The sequence below is a fragment of the Cucurbita pepo genome, chromosome 3 (assembly GCF_057944985.1).
Source record: "Cucurbita pepo subsp. pepo isolate OVF chromosome 3, ASM5794498v1, whole genome shotgun sequence".
NCBI lineage: Eukaryota > Viridiplantae > Streptophyta > Magnoliopsida > Cucurbitales > Cucurbitaceae > Cucurbita > Cucurbita pepo.
In genome coordinates, this window is record NC_141800.1 from 8,469,885 (window position 1) to 8,476,131 (window position 6,247).

The 6,247-nt window shown below is 33.2% G+C and overlaps 1 non-coding gene across 1 annotated transcript; it reads right to left on the reverse strand.

Moving 5' to 3' along the window:
* Nucleotides 1–4,373: 4,373 nt before the first annotated feature.
* TRNAP-UGG (transfer RNA proline (anticodon UGG)) lies at nt 4,374–4,445 on the reverse strand. Its single transcript has one exon. It is a non-coding gene; the product is annotated as a tRNA-Pro (tRNA).
* Between the last annotated feature and the right edge of the window lie 1,802 nt (nt 4,446–6,247).

Genomic DNA, 6,247 nt, shown 5'->3' on the forward strand with positions numbered 1-6,247 from the left:
ACAATGAGTGGTACTATATGAATTATTCTTACAAATAATAGGAAGATTAATTACATAAACATATTGAGAACAATGAGTGGTACTATATGAATTGCTCTAAATGAGAACGTTTTAATGAATTGCTCTATTATATGCCATCTCTACAAATGACAAACATTAGTCCCAAGACTTAATATATTCTTAGAAATAATAGGCAATAATCTAATTTATCCCACACCATACTTTTCAAGAGTGACTTAAAAATTTAAGTATCCCTATCTTTTTGTGTGTAGCAAACAACATTTAAACGCGTATACAATCCATTTAAAATATCTCATTAAGGCACCACCATATTATAGAGCATTTAAGAATATAGAGCCGGGTATTCGGGGTATCGATCCCTGTACCAATCGCATGCAAAGAGAGCACTCTACCATATTAGCTACGTCCCCACAATTCTTACATAACAAAACCCAAAACTGCTCGTCATCAATAATAGTGAAAAGGAAAAAATATTTCTGCTCATTACGTCACAAATAAGGTAAAATTGAATAGAAATAAAATATTAATAATGAATAGTTTCTTTAGGAGATGCACTCTACCATCTTAGCTACATCCCCATAATTCTTGGGTAACAAAACCCAAAACTACCCGTCATCAATAATAGTGAAAATGAAATTTCGGCTCATTATGTCAAAAATTAGGAAACTTGAATAGAAATAAAATATTAATAACCTATAGTTTCTTTAGGAGATGCAGGGTATCATTCCCCATACCTCTCATATGCTAAGCGAACGCTCTACCATATGAGCTGTATCCCAATGATTCTTACATCACAAAATTCTAAACGTCTCGTCATCAATAATAGTGAAAATGAAAAGCTATTTTTGCTCATTATGTCATAAATAAGAAAATATTTAAAAGAAATAATACATTTAATAATCGATAGTCTTCCTTTAGAGATGCGGGGTATCAATCCCGGCACCTCTCACATGCTAAGCGAGCTCTCTACCATATCATTATGTCATAAATATGAAAATATTGAAAAGAAATAATACGTTTAATAATCAATAGTCTTCCTTTAGAGTGCGGGGTATTAATCCCCGCACCTCTCACATGTTAAGCGAGCGCTCTACTATATGAGCTATATCCGCACAATTATCCTTGCTCATTATGTCGAAATAAGAAAAAATTAAAAAGAAATAATATATTTAGTAATCAATTCATTTACAGAAGGTATCGATCCCGTACTTCTCACATGGGAAACTCTACCATCTGAGCTACATCCCCACGATTCTTACATCAGAAAATCCAAAACGCCCCGTCATCAATAATTGTGAAAATGAAAAAATATCTCCACTCATTATGTCCTAAATAAGGAAAGATTGAGTAGAAATATAATATTAATAACAATTAGTTTCTTTTTTAGATGTGGGGTATGGATTCACGTACCTCTTGCATGCAAAGAAAGCATTCTACCATCTAAACTACATCCCGAAAATTATTACATCACAAAACCCTAAACGTCACGTCATCAATAAAAGTGAAAATGAAAAACTATCTCTGCTCATTAGGTTATAAATAAGGAAAGATTTAATAGAAATAAATTTTTTTTTGGAGATGTGGGGTATCGACCCATATACCTTTTAGTGCACTAAATAATCTTACCTACATCCCCACAATTCTTACACCACAAAACCCTAATCCTCTCGTCATCAATAATAGTTAAAATGAAAAACTACCTTTGCTCGTTATGTCATAAATAAGATTAATAATTGATTGTTTTCATTTGGAGATGCATGATAGCGATCCTTGTACCTCTCGCATCCAAAGCAAGCACTCTACCATTTAAGCTACATCCATACAATTCTTACATCACAAAACCTTTAAACTTCCCATCATCAATAATAGTGAGAATGAAAAAATATATCTACTCATTATGTTGTAAATAAGGAAAGATTGAATAAAAATAAAATATTAATAACAAATAGTTACTTTTGGAGATGCGGGGTATTGATCCTCGTGGATCTTGCATGCAAAGAGTGCACTTTACCATCTTAGCTACATCCCAACAATTCTTACATGACAAAACCCTAAACGTCCCATCATCAACAATAGTAAAAATGAAAACTATCCCGGCTCATTATGTCATAAATAAGAAAAATTTGAAATAGAAATAGAATATTTGGTAGTAGGATTCCTTTGGAGATGCATGGTATCGATTCTCGAACTTCTCACATGCGAAGCGAGTGCACTACCATCTGAGCTACGTCCCCACAATTCTTATGTCATAAAATCCTAAACCTACCATCACCAATAATAGTGAAAATAAAAAAATATCTCTGCTCAATATGTCAAAATAAGAAAAGATTTAATAGAAATAAAACAATCTGAGCTACATTCCCGCATGCAAAGTGATCAGCTACATTCCCGCATGCAAAGTGATCAGCTACATTCCCGCATGCAAAGTGATCGCTATACCATCTGAATCCACAAAACTTTAAATTCATCAATAATAGTGAAAACGAAAAAATATCTCTGCTCATTATGTCGTGATCGCTATACCATCTGAATCCACAAAACTTTAAATTCATCAATAATAGTGAAAACGAAAAAATATCTCTGCTCATTATGTCATAATAAAGGAAATATTGAATAAAAACAAAATATTAATAACATATAGTTTCTTCTAGAGATGCAAATGTAAAGTATCGATCCCCGTACCTCTCGCATGCAAAGTGAGTGCTCTACCATCTGAGCTACATCCCCATGATTCTTATGTCACAAAATCCTAAATGTCTTGTCATCAATAATAGTGAAAATGAAAAAATATCGCCGCTCATTATGCCATAAATAAGGAAAAATTGAATAGAAATAAAGTAGTAATAACAAATAGTTTCCTTTAAAGATGCGAGTATGGATCCCCATACCTGAGTTTCTTTTGGAGATGCAAGGTACCGATCCCCATACCTCTCGCATGCTAAGCGCGCTCTAGCATCTGAGTTACATCCCCACAATTCTTGCATCACAAAACCCCTAAATTTTCCATCATCAATAATAGGGAAAATGAAGAAATATCACACTTAACATGTCATGAATACTTCCGCTCATGATGTCACAAATAAGGAAAGATTGAATAGAGTTTATTTTGGAGATGCAAGGTACCGATCCCCATACCTCTCGCATGCTAAGCGCGCTCTAGCATCTGAGTTACATCCCCACAATTCTTGCATCACAAAACCCCTAAATTTTCCATCATCAATAATAGGGAAAATGAAGAAATATCACACTTAACATGTCATGAATAAAGAAAAATTGATAAGAAATAACATATTTAATAATAAACAAGGTTTATTTTGGAGATGCAGGGTATCGATCCACGTATCACTTGCATGCAACGAGAGAACTCTACCATCTGAGCTACATCCCCATGATTCTTACATCATAACACCCTAAATGTCTTGTTATCAATAATAGTGAAAATGAAAAACTATCCCTACGCATTATATGTCGTAAATATGAAAATTTTGAAAAGAAATAATATATTTAATAATCCATTCATTTGGAGATGAAAGGTATCGATCCCCGTACTACCCACACGAGAAGCGAGCGCTCTACCATTTGATCCACATACACACAATTCTTATATCAGAAAACTCTAAATGTCCCGTCATAAATAATTGTGTAAATGAAAAAATATCTCGGCTCATTATGTCATAAATAAGGAAAGATTGAATAGAAATAAAATATTAATAACAAATAGTTTTTCGCCTCTACCATCTGGGCTAAATTCCCTAAATTTTCCGTCATCAATAATAGTGAAAATGAAGAAATATCGCTACTCAACATGTCATGAATAAGGGAAAATTGAAAGTAAAAAATATATCTAATAATGGATAGTTTATTTTGGAGATGTAAGGTATCGATCCCTATAACTTTTGCATACAAAGCAAGCGCTTTACCATCTAAGCTACATCCCCACAATTCTTATGTTACAAAACCCTAAATTTTCCGTCATCAATAATAGTGAAAAAAGAAGAAATATGGCTACTCAACATGTCATGACTAAGGAAAAATTGAAAAGAAATAACATACTTAATAATGGATAGTATTATTTTGGAGATGCGGGGTGTCGATCTCCGTACCTCTCACATGCAAAGCAAGCGCTCTACCATCTGAGCTACATCCCCACAATTCTCATGTCACAAAACCCTAAACGTCTCGTCATCAATAACATGTCCAAAATTAGAAAAATTAGGTATAATTTATGAATCATTTCGACATAGAATGCATTGTTATTATTTAGATTATTTTAAGCTTATCATTCACAATTTATAACTTATGTCATTTTATTGTATTTATTTACTTCGTTTAATTCTACAATCTCTCTTGAAGGGGCATTTTGAGAATCGAACTCGAGACCTCTCGCACCCAAAGCGAGAATCATACCACTAGACCAAATGCCCTTGTTATGCCACTTAAAACGTATGTATAAATCCTTGGGCCTAGGTATTAAGGTCATATTTTGTCGTATTGCAGGAAACACATGAAGTTCTCGATGTACTTGAACTGAAGCCTTGGATGTAGAATGTGTCTTGGAGAACAAAACAAGAACATAATAAGAACAAAGAGCTTTCTACTAGATCTGCTTAAGATTTGGATAGGCATACTTACTAAAAGTGGAAAACATGAAATGATATTAAGAGCATTATCATTATAATTTTAATCGCCTTAATTTTTGTTTTTCTTCTTTTTTTTTTCTTTATTTCCTAAGATGGTAAGTATAATACGAACAACAAGTTTATATAAATATGAAGTCTTTCAATAAGAAAAGATTTAGACATAGGGGCATTTGAGGTTGCACCATAAGTGAGGGTCGTACCACTAAACCAAATGCCTTTTATTAAATACCCAATATTTAGCTTCTACTCAGATATATTTTTCTGAGTGGTTGGACGGCTATAAAATGAAAAGTTAATGGTCTAATATTTTACTTGTAAGTAAGGCATGTTATATTGAATTGTTATAATATAGAAGGGTTATAAAATAAACCAACAACCCAACAAAGGAAACAAACTAATCAATTTGGGTTTGATTGATTCGGTTCAGTTCATCAGTTTATTTGATTTAATTCTTCTATTTTGCCTCGTATGACAACAGAATAAAGTTGTATTGAATGCACCTTAGTTTCATTTATGACAAACTCATATGAAACATACTGGCATTAGTAGTACTAAGAGTTGGAATCTATAAGCATTTCATGAACTTAAGTGCAAACCATGCTTCTTTAAAGATGAGAAGAACTTTAGTTAAGTAATCACGTGGAGCTTCAATTACTCTATGCTAGTTACAATCTTTAGAATTGACTAATTGGACACAAGTTCATGGATTTAGGAAAATTTTTGTGCAATTATCAACTACAACTTATGTTTTCAAATTTTTAGGTCATAATTTAGGTAGTTGGTGTTATGAGTCGTAAACTTGTTTTTTACATAATATGGATTTAGTTGAACTGTTATTCCGATGAGATGGACAAAGAAATTGTCTTTGAAATGACTAATAGACCTAGGTTCATCGTTGTTGTCTTCTAACTGTGATTTTGCAAAAAGCTTAACTAATATAAACTATCATCCGACAAGATCTTTAAGGTAAATCAAGAATATACCCTACACATCATTCAAGATGGCAATAAAATGGAGTTAAATTGAACCCACTTTAGTTTCATGTTTGGTGTGTTCAAGATAAAGCATAATTGTATTTATGATATTGAGCTTGGGGTCTATAAGAATTTAATGATCATAAGAGAAATTCCTGTCTTATTAGAGGAGACCAAATTTATTTAAGGTACTAAGGAGTTCAACATGGCTTAAGAGTTGCGTGGGTGCTCATTTTATCCATGTTCTCCACTTCCTCCGATTTCCTCCTCTTCCTCCATCACATTCTTTATTTCTCTTCCCATTTCTCAATCTCCAACTCATTCTTTCTTCATCCCTAACCAATGCCGATTTGAATAAAGAAGGAGAAAAAGAAAGAGAGTGAAGGAAGTCGGTATGGATTTAGCTTTGGAACTAGAAATCGATGAGTATGATCTAACGAACATCAATACAAAAAATTTAGTGACTTTTCTTTGGACCAACTAGGTAAGTGGTGTTACTATTGGCTTGGTTGGATGAATTGTATGAGGTATTAACAACGCGTGCTCCGTAGCCCCTCCACGTGTCGTACTTTGTGAGTGTTTGACATATATTATGTTCTGTTATGCTGTAAC